The sequence below is a fragment of the Gekko japonicus genome, unplaced genomic scaffold (genome assembly GCF_001447785.1).
Source record: "Gekko japonicus isolate JY-2015 unplaced genomic scaffold, Gekko_japonicus_V1.1 scaffold478, whole genome shotgun sequence".
In the NCBI taxonomy this organism is placed as follows: Eukaryota; Metazoa; Chordata; class Lepidosauria; order Squamata; family Gekkonidae; genus Gekko; species Gekko japonicus.
Genome location: NW_015173689.1, coordinates 197,820 through 218,963, shown reverse-complemented (window position 1 = coordinate 218,963; position 21,144 = coordinate 197,820).

The window sequence follows — 21,144 nt, the reverse complement described above, 5'->3', positions numbered from 1 at the left end:
CCCCGGAACAAACCCCCCCCCCCCCCTCTCCTGTCAGCTTAGTCCAAAAAAGGACTAAGAATGGGCAAGTCTCTGCCCTTGCCTTAGGCATCTTCTGCTGACCAAATGGCTAGTCTTTTGACTGTCAAATGTACAGGCAGGCAGAGACAAAAGCCTCTGGTCTGTGCTATTGTCATGAATGAAGTGTGTTGCATATTTCCACCCCCCTCTCCTGTTTCACCCATGTCAGGAAGTATCTTTGGAATAATCCTCTCATCCCTGTCTCTATATATTTGTCTAAGATATCTGCATTTTTACACCTATGCCAGACCTATCAAGGTAAACATTAACTCTTCATGTCTAGTGAATGGTCAGCCATTCAGGTTCACCCTGCCACACATTAAGAAACATCACTCCTTTTGACTGGCACTAGGGGAAATGCCATACCACTCTATTGTTCCACAATGGACACCCCCAGTACAGTCACCCAGCACCCGGCTTCTATTGTTAAATCCAGACCCTGCCTCTCTGGAAGCTCATTGGTCACATCTAGGCCATGCCCATCCTGATGTCACACACCCCTGGGACCCCAGATTGGTCCAGGTAATCTATTGTCTCACCTGAGACCAGCCCCCAGGGCTGCCCATTGGTCTGCATTGTTTTTCAATGCATATATCCCCGCGAACACATGGCCTTTAGACCCTGTGTTTTCTGCCATGATGCCAACTGGCAGCACACCCCTGGAACCCTCTGGGTTTTGCGTCACCACTCACCACCCTTTCTTCATGGACCTCTGCACATCTGGACAGGTAGTATCACCCCATAATCCCTCCATTAGCTATCAATCACATCTGCTTCCTTAAGTCTGTATTGTGTGTGTGAATGTTTAATTACTGTTTGTGTGCTTGTGTATTGCTTGCTTGTGACGAATCTCCAGTAAAGGAATCATTTTATATTGAAACTAGCCTCTGTGTCTATTTCTGGTGCTTCTGGAAGAAGCGGGACCCCTGTATATAAAGGTGTTTGTTCCCTTATTGCCTATTGCTATTTTACAACATTTCATATTCCCCAGTATTGATAACAACTCAGAGCAATTAGGCTAACAGGGCAGCTCCCAGGTTATCTCCATTCAAGGAGACAACACCTATACACACTTAAGAGTGATGCAGCCCCCCCCCCCCCAAATGGCCAGGCATGCTGAGCCACTCCCTCCAACAGAGAGTAGTCATTTTTTCAAATACTTTCCACAGTGTCCCCCACTTAAGCACTATATTGTTCCCTTCCCTGACCCACTATTTAATTTTTTTTAATTAAAAAATAAAAAAAATAAAAAAGAAGCTTCTCATCATAATCGGCAGCAAGCGGCAAAAGCTGTAGCATGAGGTGAAGCGGGAATAAATAGACATATACCTCCAGGGGTCATTTCGTAGAAAAAGAGCTAGGGGGACTCATTAGCATAACTCATTAGCATATGCCACACCCCCTGACATCACCGGAAGTGTGTCCTCCCCACAACCGGCGGCAACCTCCAGCGGGCACCAGCAGGGAGCTCCAGGCCCCGCCCTCCCGCACCTCACCCGGGGCGATGGCGTCCCCCCGCGTCCCCCCCCAAATGACCCCTGTATACCTCCTCTATCTGCCTTTGCATTGGATGGATATTTCTCTAGCCTACCAATCAGGCCTCAAGCTTCATTTGAATCTCAACTGTGGCAAATCAATCCACAGCTCTTGCAGCCATGAATGCCTCTTTTTGATAAAAAGCTGCTCAATACTTTCCTCTTCCTGCAAAAATTCCAAGATTAGGAGAGCCTTTGCAATCCCTCCCTGTCTGAATAGGAGGTTGTCTCCTTCACAGCCTGAAAGGAAACAACCATGCAGCTAGTTCCATATACGCAAGGGCTTGGGTTCGTTGTATAGCAGCTCAACATGCTGCACAGCAAGTCTAAATTGAAGCTAGGGGACATGGAATTTCACTGAGCTATTTGTGATATACCGGTAGTTCAAAGGAAACAAGTCAGGTTTTCTGAGGGCATGGCTTCAAGCTCTTGGGTTCCCAGCCTTTACATTGCTTCACTCGTGGTATCGAATGCTGATTTCTTTAAAAACACACACACACACACTCTCTCCACATTCTTTTGAAAGGGAAGAACGAAGGGACATGTACTTCTAACAACATTTTGAGAATGAAAAAGCAATAATTGCAGTTTTAAATATGTTGTGCACTACAGAGTATTGGTAATCATTTTCCCCCCCATGATGTTGGCCTAAAAAGCATTATCCCTGTGCATCCTTTGGTTCCATCAAAATCACCAGAGTTTAAAGCCAAAATATATGTCACTTTTCTCAAGAGTCCCGCATGGGGACTTGCAGTTCCTGCCTTCTCCTTCACCTGCACCATTTTCAGCAGCCAAAATGGCCACAGGGGCAGGCATCATTTGGCCCATTGGAAGGCTGCACATGTACTGGACACTTGCATTTGCTGCCTCCCAGCAGTCAAATGAAGCTGCAAAAATGGTGTGAGGGGGAGGCAGAAGCCCCTCCTGCCCCCATGCCACTGTCCTTATCAGAATCAGGTCCATATGCACCTTTTACACATGAGTTGCCATGGGGACTAGTCCCTGCAGTGAATTTGTGGAAAATAACGTCTGCTTTGGCTCTTAGATGCTGGATTGCAGCACCAATTTTCTTAAATGCATTGTCTAGCCTTAACTAGCCCACTCTCAGATATATAATCTGTTGCACACTTTGGAGTTGAAACAGTTTATCCTATATTAATTTCTGATACTATTAGAGGTTACATTAAGCAAATGCCCTCATCAGGCCTCTCTGGGCAGCTCGGTTTGCACCGTTATTCAGTAAACTAAATATGATTTTGTTGAAGGGACTTGGCTCAAGTATTTATTCATTATAGCCTGCTTTGTAAAATCTTGAATGGTTTTTCTAGACAACTTCTGTCATGTTAGTTAATTATGATATAATTTCTTTAATTACAAAAACAAAGCATTTGCTCAAACAGTGCTGTTGAAACAGGAATGAATATGTGTTTCCAGTTTATTTGACTTCAGTATAAATACCTCCAGGTATTACAGAATATGTAAGTGAGCACAGTAAATAACCTCTTGGGTGCTGTAATTTTATAGCAGTACACTCAACACCTGCATGAACACATTTTTTCATTAGTAGGTTCTATTAAATACTTATACAGTCACCCAGGGAGTTTAATGCTAATGGCGGGGGGGGGGGACCCCTTTGCTAGGTGGCTCAGACTTTTTAAAAATCTCAAGGTACCAGAATATTTCAAAAGCCTTGTCATACTATTCTCTTAGGGACTTGTTGATACTGGCAACTGAAATTATAGGCTCCACATGGCTGCTTTGATCATGACTGCAATAATGCAGCATTTTTCAGAATATCAGTTTTATATCACGATGTTAAAGCAATGGCAGGGTAGAACCCATAAGAAGTTGTGAATTACAAAAGAAATGTAACAGAACAATAATACTTCTGCATATTTTATACATCTCAGGAAAAGCAACTACACGATGAAGAGTGTATGCATATTTTACCGCTGGCAGCAATTCATTTCAGTCTTCTCAGAAATACTTAAGGTTCAACTCAACACTATTACATTTAGCATAAGTCAACATTGTTGTTTTCATCGTGCTATGAAAGAAAGAGGCAGTGGCCCAGCTCCAGAACTTTGAGAATGTAATTTTGAGACCACAGTAAAAGTGGGATGGAAGGTTCTAATGCTGCACAGTCAGGATAGAAAAAGATTGCTCCTTTCTTCATCTGTTCTCATTTACTTGCCCTGATTCCCTTAGGAGCTTATTGATCATGGCAACTGAAATTATAGGCTCCTGTTTTAGTCATGCTGGGTGTTTTTTTGGTCTCTTAAGTTTCCCATTGGTTTCAGCTGAAACCATCAGAACTTCTACATTCTTGAGTGTACAGGATCTCCAAAGCAGATATGTGGATAAATATATCCTGGTACAGTACTGGCCTATGCTTGATGGGCAGGGACAGGGAATGGCCATGTTCTCTTGAGCTTCTGTGGGACTAACCAGGTGCTTTGCTACCTCAAATTCTAATTTTGAGTGTATGTACCTAATACCAAGGACTTAGGACAGAACAGAGATTCTGTTGGTGTACTTCCCATTCTAATTCCGGTGGTTTTCCTGGTTTTTAAAAAAATTCTTATTCTTTTTAATGTTAAACTGTTTATTGAAGATTACAATAAAATACAATGCAGTACTTAGTAAGGCATGATGAAAAACAATTACAAAATTATCATTAAGTTTGTGGTGAATCAAGGATTGCCGTTACAAGTTATCTGCCAATTCTGAGCTTATCATCTTCAACATCCATGCTGAAGTCCCCCTAATGGAAGTAGCTTGCCTACCATGAAGCCATGGGACTGTCCAAGATCATTCTGGTCCCTATGAGCATAGGGAGACATACCCTTGGTTTGGTCTTCTCTTGGGGGCAAAGGGCATCGTTTGGTTATAGGGGATTGTCTACTATGTCTTGTCATGGATCAACCATTGAAGTTAGACTTGCGGACACTTGGATCCTCAGCAAGGGTGGAGGGGCAGGTAAGATGGGCTACTCCAAGAGCCAGTTTGGTGTAGTCTGGGAGAACTGGGTTTGATTCCTCCACATGCAGCTGCTGATGTGACCTTGGGTCAGTAATAAGTTTTTTCAGAGCTATTCTCTCAAGGACAGAGAGCTCTCTCAGCCCCAAATACCTCTTAGGGTGTCAGTTGGGGGGAGGAGAAGGGAAGGAGATTGTAAGCCACTCTGAGACTCCTTCAGGTAGTGAAGAGTGGGGTATAAATCAATTTCTTCTTCTTCTTCCTCATCTCTGATAGATCCAGAGGGCTTTATGATGTCTCTTGGATATTTTCCAGTCAGCAAAATAGGCTCTCCTGTCATAGTCCTAGTTGACCCATGGAATACATAGATGACCTAGGCAGTAGATATGTTTGATCTAGAGTACCCTCTTCCCAGCTATGGAGCCTACAATGCCCTTGTTTTACTAAGGAGCTTAGGGTAATGAAGCAGTTGGGCAGATGTCTGGAGTATAAGTGGAGAAAAACTCAGTGAATGCTACAGAATACAGGTGAGAGTGCATCATAACACTGATGGTGTTGAAGTGATCTATTTCTGATGCAATGTTGTACAGCAGATGTTTTCCGGGTTTCAAGGGGGTTCTCATACACAAGTGCATTGTGACTCTTTTGCAAGATTATTGTGCACACCTGCTATGACTTAGATGCCACATTTGATTCAGTCAGGATGTTATCTGAGTCCTAATTGCATTGGTCCTAGTTGTTTGACCCTAGTTGCATGGAGGACTTTCAATTGATGAGGCCTGACCAAGTGGACAAACAGCTTAGAATGTGTACAGCCCACCATGTCTAGGCTCAACCCTTGCCCTTTCTGACTGATAATATCAAACTGGGCTGGTTTTGTTGAGTGGGTTTAGGAGGTAATAACTATTTCTCTTGAGTAGTAGGGTTTCCTCCTGCTTTAAAAAAAGTGGATGTGAGACCCCTCCTGAAGAAGCATCCTTGGACCAATTATACCAATTAGCAGCCAACATTTCCTGCTTGGGTAAAGTGGTTGGTAGCTATGAGGTTTCAGGTAGTCTTCCAGGAGACAGATTATCTAAACCCATTTCAATCTGGATTCTGGCCTGGGTTTCGGATGGAAACTATCTTGGTTGTCCTTCCTGATAATCTTCACCAGAGAGTAAGCAGGTGAGTGGCATCCCTGTTGATTCTTCTGGACCTGTCAGCAGCTTTCAATACCAGTATCTTTCTGGAGAGGACTGTGGGGGGGGGGGGGCAGCATGCTTTAATGGTTTAGCTCTTACTTGGCTGACCAACTGATGCTCGGCCATGTAGCATTTATATTTTGGGGTCCCACAGGGATCTATCTTATCCTATATGCCATTTAAGATCTACATGAAACTGCTGGGAGAGATCATCCAGGGATTTGGAGTGAGGTGCCACCAATGTATGGATGACACCCAACTCTGTTTCTCCTTACTAGCTAAGCACAGTGTGTGTGTGTGGAAGTACTAAACAGATGCATTGATAAGGTAATGGGATGGGTGAGGACTAATAACCTGAATCTCTGTCCAGTCAAGACTGAGGATGAGTGAGGACTAATAAACTGAAGGTCTGTCCAGTCAAGACTGAAGTACTATTGGTCAATGACAAAGCTGCTCAAAAACTGAAGGATCATCCTCTCCTGGAGGGGGGTTCACTACCCTTAAAGAAACAAATTCGTATTCTAGTGGTCCTGCTGGATCCTGGTCTATGGTTGGAAAATCAGTTCTCCTCCAGGGCATATAGACTGTTTTGTCAGTTTCAGCTGATATGGCAGTAAGACTGTCCCATCCACTTCCCACCCTCAGAGGCAACATTTCTGCTCCATTTTTCTTTCCCTTTACTGACTAAGCCACCCTAGTAATGTGTGTTCTTCTTTGCTGAAGAACTATAGCTGTCCTACCCTGTCACAGTATAATATTTTGGCTGTTTGCTCAGTCCTGGAACCTGAGGGAAGGATTGGGAGCACCCTTTAATGGCACTCAACACATTTTTGTATTCCAAATTAACAAAATATTTTATTTAACATAGAAGGGAATGGTCAGGTGAAATCAGGGGTAAAATTTCTGAGGTAACTTGATATAGATAACTCTGAGGTAAAAATCAATACATGCACAGACTTTCGTTCTTATGTTTCTGGCGAATGAGAGTTTCTTAAGCTTTTCACATCTTTATGTTGAAAGACTTTTGTTTCAGTGTTTTCCCCAAACACTTCAGTACACTTTCTTTGAGTATTCTGTTTTGGTTTCCACAAGGCTGGTACACTCGTTCCAGTACCCAAAACTCTTCTTTTGAACCACCAGTACTCATCTTGAAATTTCAACTGACTCTTAAGGTTTCTAAAGGCAGTTTGTGACCACATCAGACCTGGGATCTCTGCACTTCTCAGAGCTAACTCCCTTTTTGACTATTAAGGGAAATTCATCTCTCTCTAGAAGATCTATCTCCTTTCCTTGGCCCAAATGGGAGGCTCCATCTAACTACCCACTCATCCTTGATAACTTTCCTCAGTTGTCCTGTGTGGGAAACTGCTCTCAGTCAGTACTCAACATGTCTCAGCTAGGGCTGAAATCAGGCTGAATTCTCCTTAGCATCCAGAAGTCTTTCTCAGCTCAGTTGATGCTAACCAATCAGATATCTTGGAACAGCCTGTCACTCGAGACTCTCTAGCTCTGTGAAGAATTAACCCTTCACAGTCCTTTATCTGTTTACACGGCACTTCTAAGATTTTAAAAGTGCAGCTATAGCCCTTCTTGGGGAAACATTATCTGACCACAATGATTCACATTCTGAGCACATCTAGGTCAGATTTACTATACATGGAGCTAAACTCAGTTGGTCCTGAATGGGGCAGCCAGGTTATTCAGAGGGGGATGGGCAGAAATGCTGCTCCATTAAGCCATCAGAAGGGCACCTTTCGATCTAACCCATCCATAGGATCTAACCCCACCTTAGGCCAGATATTCCTTTCTACAAATAGTGAGACGTAGGAGGGGAAAGCATGTACAATCAAAGACCTTTCTCAATAACATTTTGTGGAGGATGTTGGTGGAATTAACATTCAAATATATTGTGAAGGCCCATTCTAAGGCATATTCATCTTACTATCATCCAGCTACAAAAAAAATGATACTCCCTTTTGTAGCAGTGAATCCCGCAACTTGTGTAGCTACCAAACAAAAACATTACTTCTTTCTACCATTCCTTGGAGAAATGAGGGACTAGAGTTCTCACAAATGTAGTCTTAAAAGATTTTTGAATATGCATTTCATTAAAACAACAACAACAAAAAGTATTAGATGTGTTCCCTGGAAAAAACAGGGACTCTAAATTGAATTCTTACCCTCTCTTTATTGAAAGCTGGTTTGTTTAAAGACTTAAGCTAAGACTTCCACTCTGGAACTTTGTTGAGAGTATTTCAGACATATTGACAGAGGTCATTCTCCTTGAGTGATGAGGTCACATTCATACCCAAGAGTTTGAGGGGGTGGGAGAAAAATGAATGAACCTGCACATTATCCATCGAATTTGTAGGTCAGTGCCAAGTTTGTTTCTCATGTTGTCTCATTGGTCCTGAACATTTGACCGCACATGAATATTGCCTATCTTGGCAATAGATGAATAAACCTTTACCGCTAAGTAGTCATAAAAGCACAACAACAAAATGCCTGTAAAGAGGAAGACAGTTTGGTTATTTAAAAACATGACAAATTTGGGTATTCTATTAATAATGATACAAACTCATTTTCTACCATGTGTACTAAAAGAAAATTGGGGACTGGTACACTCATCATTCCAGAATTCATCCACAGACCATGTCCTGAACTGGGACAACTTCTTTCCCATCTCAGCCTACCAAAAAAATCCCTCCTAAATTGTTGTTGTTTATGAAGCCATGAATTGGTTAAGTCACTACCCCAAAGAGCTTAACTCTAGTTTTCAGCAATTTCTATAGCTACCCTATTTAAATAAGTAATTTAAATAAATAACTATTTCAATAAGTAATTGAAAATAAAGTAAAAAATTTCCAACACGTTTTTGATTACACTTTAGAAATATGTGTGTGGGAAATACATGACAGACACTGAGACATTGTGAGACTTAATGAAGATGGACACTGAAGTACAGTAGATTTTTGTCTGAGAGAGTTACACTTGAGAGTTGCCTAGAGAGAAGGAGAAAAGCAGGGTAAATATTTTTCAGTTAAAGAGTCTTCCTCCAATTTCTTTACATGAACAGTTCTTGTAACTATTTTTGGAATGAGTTAGGGAGCCTGTTATAACATTTTGAAATAGTTAATGTAACCATTTCAAGCTATTTGAAATTTATGATTTTAATGTGACTGCCAAAATACTAAGTGGAATTATAATTTAAAAAACAATAAATTAAATAGTCAGGATTATTAAATAAAATACAGTTCTTAACATAGCTAAAATGTTGATTCTGTAGACAGTAAAACAGTGATTTTCATAGGCTTAGCAAAACTTCAAGTAACACCATCTCCAACCATTATCTCTTTGTCAGCCATATTATAATTTTTTTCTGGTGCCATTGTCTCCGCTAAAGGTTACCCTCATAAAACAGTGCCAAATGTCTGGCCTTTGTTAACATGGAGCCCCTGAAACCAAAGAGTGCCTGACTCCTATGAGACAAGTCCTAGGGTTGCCGCCATTCTCAAGGAAACTATAGAAGAAGCTAAGCAAAATGTCAAGATTGTTTTCAGTCATTCAGGGGCCAGACCCATAGGCCATCCAAGTCAACACATCTGCCAAGAAGGGATCTGCAGACAGCACATCCCTATGACCAGAAACCAAGAAAACTAGGAAGACACAAATCACAAAACTGAAGCTTCATCATGAAACAGCACTCAAATTAAGACCCAGGAGACAGTCCTGAAGCAGGAGTTAAAAGTGATGACACCAATTATTCTGGCAATAGCAGTGTATTTTTGGCTGAATCTGTAAGCAAGAGGCTGGCAAGGTGGAGGAAACGATCAAAGATAAGGAATAACCCAGAGGTTTCCACAGCTGGATATGGAGGAGGGGGCAGAAGATAGTTACAATGACAGTAGGGATGCCAGCCTCCAGATGGGACCTGAGGATCCCCTGAAATTACAGCCCACTGGATGCTTTGGAGTGTGGACTCTCTGGCAATGTACCCACTGAGGTCCTCCCTAGTCTCCATCCCCCAATCTCCAGGAATTTCCCAACCTGGATCTGGCAACCCTAAGCAGTAGTAAGATACCAAAAAATGCAGCAAGGAAGGGGGCACTAACCACAGCAGGACTAGGCTAAGAATAGTTATTTTGGGGTATTCTGGGTGACCAGGTTAAGACAGCATGGAGAGATGGGAAATGATACATTACAGATCAACCCCCCTCTAGTCTGAGCCCAATCACTCTTGGGCGGGAGTATCCATGATGAGGTCAGCTGGAAGCATCAAGAAAGGCTCTGGGAAGCCCCTTTCTATGGGAGGCTGCCTTTTAAAAATCAACACAGACCAGCCACTATTAGATATAGTGATAGTACCATTTTTCTTACAGGTGAAGTGTATGAGCACTGTGAAAAATAAAGCAATGAAAAATGCTGGACTTTGTCCATCTTATACTGGAATTTAAATATGTTAAATTCCCTAATATTTTCCAGAGAAACGTTATATGAATACAACTGCAGTTCCCCCATAACTGTCAGACATACTTCCCTACCAACTGTTGCATAATTGTACAGCTGACATAAATTTTGGAACAAGAGACCTCATATGGGATTCAAATCTGAATATCACTCCACAATTGTAGGACCTTTATATGCAGCAGTAATAAGCCAGTCTCACAGTTATTTTATTTCACAAAGTACAGATCTAAACAAAGTTAGGAACTTGAAGAAAAATATTATTTTAGAAATACAGGCAGACGCATGCATATGTATGTGATATACTTGAACTGTATTTAGATTGAAGAACGGGATTCACTGTTCGATTTGAACAATAGGGACCACTGGGATTTGGCTGAGAAATCTGCAGTTGGCAAGTGAGTTTTCCCCAGTTCATAATTTATGGCCAGAATCTTTCCGTTGAGCACTTTCCGTATGTGGGCACAATGGGCACAATGAACACATACTGGGCCTGCCTTTAGACCTGAACAGCTATATACACCAGTGAGCCAAACAAAACCTTGCAGCCCCCTTCATTGCTTTACTTCTGTACCTTACTACTGTTGCAACTACCTTCTGCCCTTTGCTCTATATCCAGCTATGGAAAACTGAAGGTTACTCTTTCCCACATGGAAGAGAAAGATGGAGTAGTCTACTGGAGCGACCAATTGAACCAAGTAAGGCAGCCAAGAATAACAGGGCTTCAGCCTGGGCTGGATTTCTTGATCGGAATACCAGTTCACGTTTGAAGGCATCTCAGAGGTAGTTTCCAAGCTAGCAGTTTCTTCTGGCCTTGCTCGAGAGATTTCTAAAGTCAGGGCTGATTGTAGTCTTCTCCGACTGCTGATTATTTCCTTTCCCATAATGGGGCAATACAGAATAGGGATCAAGATGATTGCAGCTGGTACCATGGGGGGGGGGGGCTCATAAAGAAAGAAGCATTCTTGTTGTATTTTGGACCCAGGCTGTGACAGCTTTGAAGGTTGTATGACTAGCCAATGATTTGTCATTCTAAGTAGGGAGGTTCAAAAAAAGAAAAGAAAGAAAAACTTACATTGTCAAGAGATTCTGAATATAAGAATTATAGCTCTCACTGTACCAGAAAGGGAACAAAAGTAAATTGTGAAGAGGCCAAACGAGATTTGATTTTACAAGATCGCACACATCCAGGTTTTATGCCTTGAATCTGCATTGCACTGTGACTATTTAGTGATTTGGGGGAATTGTTCCTCTTTGTGTTTATTTCCATTTAACACCACATACAAGTATAACATACAATGGTAATATTTTATACTTTTCAGCACTTGTGTTACTTCGCTTTTTTAAAAAAAAATTAATGATGTTATTTTGAATGTTTAGTTTTGCTCTGCAAGTAATGCAAATATGCTACAATTTTGATTTTAAAAATACACATCTGGGATAACCCCAAAAGGTCTAATCATTGTTTACTGATTTTCCTAATCCAATTATTTTTGTTATGCTTTAATCGATGGAGCCACAGCATTGTGATAGATTGGTCACCGCTGAACTGGAACTTTGTGTTACATCTACAGTACGCCATCTAAATTCGTCTGAAGGATTAACATCACTGATTGTAATATATGGTTGTTTTTATCTTGTTTTATATGTTTTTATATGTTTTATATACCTGGCACATGGTGCCCTTAATTGTGAGGGCAGGATAGAAATATAATAAAATAAAAATAAATAAAATAAATGAAACATCAATATCAGTTATACTAAAAAGAAATGTGTTTTGAAGTTGCTTGTCCCCCTGCATAAAATCCTGGCATTTTGCTATTTTCAAATGAGCCAAAATTCACTTCCCTATGTCTAATTCTACTCTGATATCTCTGAACTAAACTGTTTTTCCATTTCAGCTTTCACTGAAGAAATTGCAAATGTTAGCATTCCACTAACTGTTCAGTGAACAACAATGATGATTTGCCAGCTTAGAAGTGATATTTACTGGAAATGCTGTTGAGGCAGTAGAACTGACATTAAAAAAATCCATGGCTCCACCACCAAGAATAGGCCAGGATGAGGGGTTGATGATACTATAAGAGGATATTCACATGGAAGAGATTACAAACTTTAGCTGGTTGAAAACATTGCAAATGGGTTAACAGGGGTGGGGGAGAGCTATACTCAACCATAAATCAGGACTTAAAGGACTTCAGTGACTACCAGTTTTTGATTCACTCAGATATTCACTGGAGTATATCTCTGTGGTGGCCATTTCAAAAGGTGGGGGGGGGATTCAACCCTCCCCATGTTGTTGTTTTTTTTTTAATTGGATTTTTCTGCAAACCACAGAGTCCCCTGAGTCTGTAGAAAAACCTATTGGGGGAGAGTATGCCCCCTATCTGAGGAAATAAGTATCCACACATAGGGGGCATGTTGGGAATTAGATATATAGATTTAAACATGCATGCTGCTATGTGGTTATAATGATCTATTCCACTGGGTTCATACAGGACTGACTATAACTCCCTGGTGCATATACAGTAATACATGTTTGCCTGGTCAAACAGATGAGCAGCTACTTCAGATGTGACAATGAGTACCCATTCTGAAATTCAAAGCTGGAGTGTGAAAACGAATAGCTGGAACCATTGACCTGTCAGCTGTGGGGCTAGATGAGGAAGCAGGATAGGCTAAAATCTCTGGTGCTTTGAGTGTATGTGGGGAATGTTACATGTCAGGGATTAGATGACCTAAAATAAGTTTCTGCTCGCTATGTAAATTACATGAGACATTCTTGTAGTTTGGATTGGTTTATTCCCTGGATGAAACACGCACTTTTGAGCAAGGGAAATGTAGTTGGATGAAAATATGCCAGCAGTAGTATATACAAGAACTATTTGTTTTGAGGTGGCCGTGTGTGGATTTACATTTTCACAATCAGCTAATGTTTATTTGAATTTTAAATCTTCTGCATGTTTCCCAGATTTTTTAATGCTCTACTCATCTCAACCTAGATGTAGTTTACAAAGCAGTTGCCAACTCCCCTTTGATCTGTTTGCCAGTACTTGCCCTGTACTCAGGAATCAGTACAAGTCCATGGGTCAACAACTAACAATGTGGCAAGTTTTGTTGTTTATACATGCACAGTGCCAAACGCCATTCAATAATTACAGCAAATACAATAACAGAATAAGGAACAGAAACTTTGCAAACTGTTTATTAGTTTCTTTTGGTACCTTGGAACATTTTACGGGGGATTCCCACAATGAGAGAAAGGCATGCACAGAATGTCAAAATCCCATGTCCTTTCTCAGCAAACGGCAGCTTTGACCTATCTCCAGATTTCTTCCAAACTTCTTTCACACAACTACAAAATCTGTCACAGGGAGTGTCTGCTTCTTATAATCATTTATCTGTTCCTTCCTCTGCCTACTGATGTTGGTGGAAGTATATCTCCATAATCTTTTTCCTGTTTGAGCAGATCAGTCGATTACCCTTTGACCCAAGAATTATTGTCTAATGGTAAAAAACACTGCCCAGGGTCATCACAATTTTTAACATTGACAGAGTCTCTTCTCTTCCAGTCAGACTGCTACTTAACAGGGCTGAAATTTTTTCCAAATGCGAATTGAAGATTTTAAAATCCCCATTCATTCTATTTGTGACTGCTGTCTGCTTATTACTGCAATCATGACTTTTTACAACCAATTTCAGTGCTAACAACAGTATTCAAAGATATGTGCTAAACTGCTTTGGGAGCACAGCAGGATGTACTTCTCTTCCTGGAGAACGGAATCACCCTCTAGTACTTGGAAAGTTGAAAGAGAAGCCCCAGCCTCTGCTACCCAAAATTAGCTACAGTTTGTCAATGGTTCAATGACATCTATTTGATACATATCACACACCTTTGAAAACCTCACAGTGCTGAGTGGCAGAGAAGCAGCAGATAAACTTCACAGGCAGCTGTCTAAAAATCAGGATGCACAAAGGACAACTTTGATGTAAGTCTTTCATGGTGTTTGTAAAAGAGGAAGATTTAAAGCCGATGCTGCTACCTTGAAAGTGTATGTGGAAGCACTAAAATCTTCAATGAATTTTATACAGCAACATCTGATTCCTAAGGCCCTATGGAGAAATGGCTGTGTCATTCTGCACACATCTCTGTATGCATTGTTGTTGTTTTTAATCGTCAAAGCCTTGTGTGTGTGTGTGTGTGAAATATAAATCGTGCACTTCAGGTGCAAATGCATGACACAAGTCTGCAATGAAATAGAAACTCAGAGCGTGTATACTCTGATCAAACTGCTATTTCTTTTCTGCAAAAAGATTTCATAAATCGTTTAACCTATTTCAGTGTAAATAAGAGCATATTATGATACATCCAGACTTTTTGAGATTCAGAAGTCGATTACTTTGGGTCTTTCATGATTTTTTTACGTTCCACCCAAAATAATACTTGGGCACCAAACTTAACATGAGTTGAGCATAAAACCTACTTATTTTTCTATATGTGTTATTTAGTAAAAATTAATATCTATTAATTTCCACTGAAATCAATGAGATTTAAATACAAGACTAGCTCTTTGCTGAATTATTACCCTACCAATAAACCTTTTAGACTGATTTGTATATCTGTATGATTATTCTTCCACATTGCTCTGCAAATGCCTTTGAAGTTTTTGAGTGTGAAAGCTTCTTGCATTGTGCCCAGAACAAAGGCTCCACAAGATACAAAATACTTTTGTTGTTCAGTCGCACAGTCGAGTCCGACTCTTCGCGACCCCATGGACCAGATCCCGCCAGGCCCTCCTGTCTTCCGCCGTCCTCTACAAAATACTAGTTAGATGTTAAAATTGGTTTTACTGTAGCTATTCTCTGTAATGTGATGATCCTTTACATTATTGGTCTAATGATACCTTGCACATATGACTGGAATGTCAACTATATTATTATTTAAAATAATCCATCCATTACATTTTATAGATATCTAATATTCTGAAGTAAGTGAGTCCACTAAAATAAAGAGTAACCCAATCGAGGTAAAAAAAAATCAAAGGACCTTCAGATGCTAACCTTCTCTATGGTTGTTTCTGAAGGTCACTTCTCCAGTTCTTTTTCCCCCTTACTCAGAGACCCCTTCAAAGCAAGCAATTATGCCTGACTCTGTATTTTCCCATTGTGAAGGTAATGAGACCATGCTGCCACAAAGTGTACTTTCATGCATCAAAAATCAGCCCAACAAAAGGGGACTCATGAGACCAATTTTATAACGTGTAAAATTAAGTCAACCTTGGACAGGTGCCAAATGGGAGGTAGGCACATGGCTTATTTTGTTGCTGACTATATGGCTTTCATTTAGCCACCTGCTCACCAATCAATTTCCATTTCCCCATAGTTACTAATTTTACACCTATAACTAGATCCAGAATCACTGATTATTTGAGGCTGATTTCATGATTCACAAAGTTACTCTTCCGCTGTGATCTAAAGAAGCTATTTAGCAGTTCGAAAGCAAGAAATTGCAAGTAAATAAATAGGTACCACTTCGGTGGGAAGGTAACAGTGTTCCTTGCGCATTGGTGTTTCATCATGCCGGCCACATGACCATGGAAACGTTTTCGGACAGCACTGGCTCTTCGGCTTTGAAACAGAGATGAGCACCGCAACCCTAGAGTCGGACTCGACTGGCTTTCGAGCAAGGGAAACCTTTACTAAGGAGAAGGTAGATAGGGTTTTTTTTCTGTAAATGATGTATTGCCACAGTTCCCACACCTAAAGACTTTGCAAACTGATATATTTCCTATACCTGATATATTTGAAGAATGTTTGAGATGGACCTCATGTGTCATGTGTTTGGATTCATTTGCCAAATTGTTGTCCACTCTCCCAGTTTAGTGAGATCTTCCTGGAACTCTTCACGATCAGCCTTGGTTTTCATCATCCTAAATAATTTGGTATAACCTGCAAACCTGACCACAAATGAAATAGGGCCAATCCTAGTACTGAACCCCACTGCTCACTTTCCTGCATTGTGAGAACAGTCTTTTTCTTTCTACTTTCCACTACATTTAAGTAATTTTTAAGCTGTCTTCTTATCCCATGACTATCAAGTTTACTCAGGAGTCTTTGCTGAGATACATTGTCTAAAACCTTTTAGTAGTCCAAGTATATAATGTCTACTGGATCACCATTTTCTGCAAATGATTGCAGAGGCAGGGCTTCCCTTTGCAGAAGCCATGCCAATTTTGTCTCAGCAGTTTTCTTCTTCTTCTGTGTATGTGGTTCTATTTAATCTTCTAACTCTATCTTTAGTAAAGTTTCTACTAATTTACCTAGGTTGGCAACATTCAGATAGGACCTGGAGATTTCCCAGAATTACAATTGATCTCCAGGTGACAGATCAGTTTCCCTGCAGAACATGGCTGATTTGAAGGGTGGACTCTGGCACTGTACCTCGCTGATGTCCCTCCCCTCCCCAGGTTCCACCCTCAAATCTCCAGGAATTTTCCAACCATGAGTTGGCAACCTGACCTGGGACAGATGTTAAGCTAATTGATTTGTAATTTCCTGGTTCCCTTCTGTATCAGTGTTACTCTCCAGTCCTTCAGTGAGAAGGCCATTTTTAGCCCCAAGCTGCATACACAGGTTAGTAGAACAACAATTTAAACTTGACTTCTTTAAGAACCTTAGGGTAATATGTAGGGTTGCCAGGTCTGGGTTGGGAAATATCTGGAGACTTTGGGGGTGGAGCCAGGAGAGGGCGGGGTTTGGGGAGGGGACAGGCCTCAGCAGGGTACAACGCCACAGAGTCCACCCTTCAAAGCAGGCATTTTCTCCAGGGGAGCTGATCTCTGTCAGCTGGAGATCAGTCATAAAAGCGGGAGATCTCCAGGCCCCACCTGGAGGCTGGTAACCCTAGTAATATGCCATCCAGACCTACAGATATATTGTTTTTTAATTTGCCTCATTATCCTAGAAATTAATCTCTCATCACCCAATTTGTCTCGATTCTTCAGACTCTGTTACCAGAAACAGTAGATCTGGTGTGTGTACAATCCACAAATGATTCATTCAACTTCTCTGCCATCTCCCTGTAGTCCTTAAGCAATCTTTTTATTAATTTATCATCCAAAGGCCCAACTGCTTCCCAAGCCAATTTCCTGCTCCTGATATATTTAAAGAAATTGTTGGTGTTTTTAAGCAATGTGCTCCTCAAATTCTCTTTTCACTCACCTAATTGTTAGTGTATACTCCTTTTGCCATACCTGCTCTCTTTTCTGTTCTCCTTACTGGGGTAAGTAAACCTTCCACTCTTTAAAGGAAGCCTTCTTGACTTTTATGGTTGCTTTAACTTGATTCGTTAACCACGCAGGCATCGTTTTAGACTTGGTGATACCTTTCCTAACATGAGGAATGCATTCTCTCTGGAACACAATTAACATGGTTTTAAATAACATCATTACTCTGTATGGGGAAAGAAAACCAAGGCAGTAGTATTAAGCAGGCTTGAGTGATTGCCCGTTCTTTTGCTGCAACCAGCTGGTGCTGGGTTACCTGGCAGTCACTTAATTATCTAAATAACAACAAAGTTGCAGAGCCAGACATTTGATAACAGATTGTCTTAAAACAGTAAGTAGTTCAAGCTAGGAAACTTGGCAGAACTACTGACCTTGACTGAATTCTATGTAGTAAAATAGGGGAAATGGAGGAGATAAAGCAAGACCTCCTGGACTAATTCATCCATTCAAAGTGAAAAAGAGGAATGAAAGCCAGGCTACATCTCTTATTTTCTTCTTCTCTGGCTTTTTTCAAAGCTGCCCGTAAGGCTTGTCTTATGAAAGGTGGTGTTAAAAATGATTTCTGGCTGACTTCTCTGTGGTTCTCAGACCAGATGGAGGGGGTACCACTTCAACCAGGCCAAGCAAGTAAGTAGTCAACTAAGCTCTTTGAGCTGGACAAAGAAACATCTAGTACAATATTTATTTATCATTAAACTATATGTAACGTGTTTACAGCACATTTGATACAATAGGGTAACCAGATGTCCTCTTTTTGGGGTGTCTGTCCTCTTTTGTGCTCTTTTAAAAAAACTGATGAAAACATCCTCTTTTTGGGTTGGAAGGTTAGAAATATTCCTAGTTAGTAGTAGCAATTATTGCAGCTTAACTTGTTTGAAGTATGTCCTCTTTTTTTGCTATTCAATATATGGTAACCCTAGATACAAGCACTTTGATACATACAAGGACATCAGCAAGTAACCTTAACATATGCCACCACACACTCAAAAACAACAAGAATAACAACAAAACAACCCCGTGGGCATGGGCTGGAGGCTTCAATATCTAGAAGCAGTGTAGCTGGTAATTAAGATATTAGTGACAATGCCCTGCCAAATTTTCTCAGAAAAAAATAACGCTAACGTCTATTACTCATGATATAAACGATAGGCTTGAAGGGTAAATCCCTCATAATTTTTGACAAAATACATGGAAAGTTATAGAACGACCTTCAGCTTAGAATGAGGAGACACAACACTTCCAATAAAGATTTGAGAATATATGAGGCTGTCTAACATCCAATCAGATCAAGGATCCCTCTAGCCCAGATGTTGTCTGCTCTGACAGGCAGCAACTCTCACCAGGGACTCACCAAGGTCTTTATGGCTCTCAGGGATTATTTTCCCCCCCAAAACACACTCAACCCCCCCCCCCCAATTTCTCTCAAATAAAGTACCTCATATGATTTGTTTGCTATTTAAAATGAGCAGTCATTTGAGCAATTTTGAATTTACACAATTGGCGGTGTTTTGGCACGGTGGCTGGATGGGTAGTACCTGTTGGCACAGGACCACAACTTACTGCTTGCTTGGATTATGTACCTCTCAAGGTCCATCACAGACAGTTCATGTGTCATTAAAAACTGACTACATATTAAGTGTATAAACTGGTTTTGTACCTGCACAGTTAATGGCATTCATCATGCCGGCACATGATCAGAATTTACTAAATCAAACTGTGTTTCCCAACCAGAAATGCAAAAACATGAAAAGTGTTTGCAGTACAACTATTTATTTCAAAAGCTGACAAGGCTACCAGAGTGGTACAAGGAACATATTTATACAGCAGACCATAGGAAGGAGACAAGCCCTGCCCTGTAGCCAATCATCTCCAAATACACCATCCTTACACTCAGTAGTGGGCCTAGGAAAGCAAGTCCATACCAAGGGAAGATCAAGCAACATCATAGAACCTAGGGGTTGTCTTCTGGTTCCAACAAATATCGCAGTGGCTCAGTAGACTGTGGAAGAAGAAGAAGAAGAAGAAGAAGAAGAAGAAGAAGAAGAAGAAGAAGAAGAAGAAGAAGAAGAAGAAGAAGAAGAAGAAGAAGAAGAAGAAGAGGAGGAGGAAGAAGAGGGAGGAGGAGGAGGGGGAGATTGGATTTATACCCCGCCCTTCACTACCCAAAGGTGTCTCAGAGCGGCTTACAAACTCCTTTCCCTTCCCCTCCCCACAACAGACACCCTGTGAGGTAGGTGGGGCTGAGAGAGCTCTTGACAGAAACTGCTCTTATCAGAACTACGGCTTGCCCAAAGTCATCCAGCCAGGTGCAAGTGGAGGAGTGGGGAATCAAACCCGGTTCTCCCAGATTAGAGTCCGCACACTTAACCACTACACCAAAGAGGGGCGTCTAAACATTTCCACAAGCATCTCTACTTGCATAACATTATAGTTCTTTTCATTGTGGTGATGCAGCAGTTGCTGTGTCAAAGGTAACATATGTTCATTGCTTATATGGTTGTCAAGAAAGAATTAAGCCATAAATCATTGAAACGTCACAGAAGGGGGGAGGGATCAGCAAGACACACAGTGCAGAGATTTTGAGGCAGCATTCTTAAACAGATACACATATTCAAGTACCTGTAAAAGAAGATTTTGTTTACAGGATTACTAATTTAAGAAATAACAAAATATAAAATGCAGTCATTTGCGAAAATTAACTCTATTCTTTAATCTTGGCAGTTTTAAATTTCTGAATGACATATCGGGGAAGGGGGAAAGTTAGCATTTAGAGAAGACAGAAAATGCCCCAGTGGAAGTTCATGGTTCCATGGTTAATGCATGCACGGAAACTAGTCAAGCTCTCTGGCAACTAAAACCTAACCATGTGTAGGCCATTTCCTACTTGTCAGGGCTCTGGTATAAATACAAATTTTCAAAGTGAAGTTTCTGCCCTGCACTAAAATGTCATGGGGACAATCAGGGGTCATTTCGTATAAAAAGAGCTGCAGGAGCTCATTGGCATAACTTATTAGCATATGCCACACCCCCTGACATCACCGGAAGTGTGCGCCAGCCCCTCTGACAGGCAGAAGCACCTGGGATCCATTCTTTCCCCCCTCTCCCTTCCCTTCGCCTCCAAGTCGGGTGAATGAAAAGGGGAGGGGGAGGATCTCAGGCGCTTCTGCCTGACAGAGGTGCTGGCGTGCCCACAGCCAGCCTGGGTGCATTATAGAATCATAGACTCATAGAGTGGGAAAGGACCTCCAGGGTCATCTAGTCCAACCCCCTGCACAATGCAGGACATTCACCAATACCCACACACACACCCCAGTGTCCCCTGTTCCACGCCCAGAATATGATTAAAAAAAAACTGGTCTGGAGAAAAATTGCTTCCTGGCCCCAAAGTGGCGATCAGCATTTCCCTGGGCGTGTAAGAAAGGGCCACAAGAACTAAGCACTGATGCAACCCTTCCTGCTCAACCTCTCGTGATTTGCCTAAGTTCACACAATCGGCATTATGATCCTTTTAAAGTTGAAAGCTTGATATAAATGCAAAGGACTATTTGTAAGATTATCTGTAAGACACAAGACCAGGATGCATCTCACTTCTGGCAATCACTTGGAAAGACCCTATCACTCAGCTTCCATTGCCCC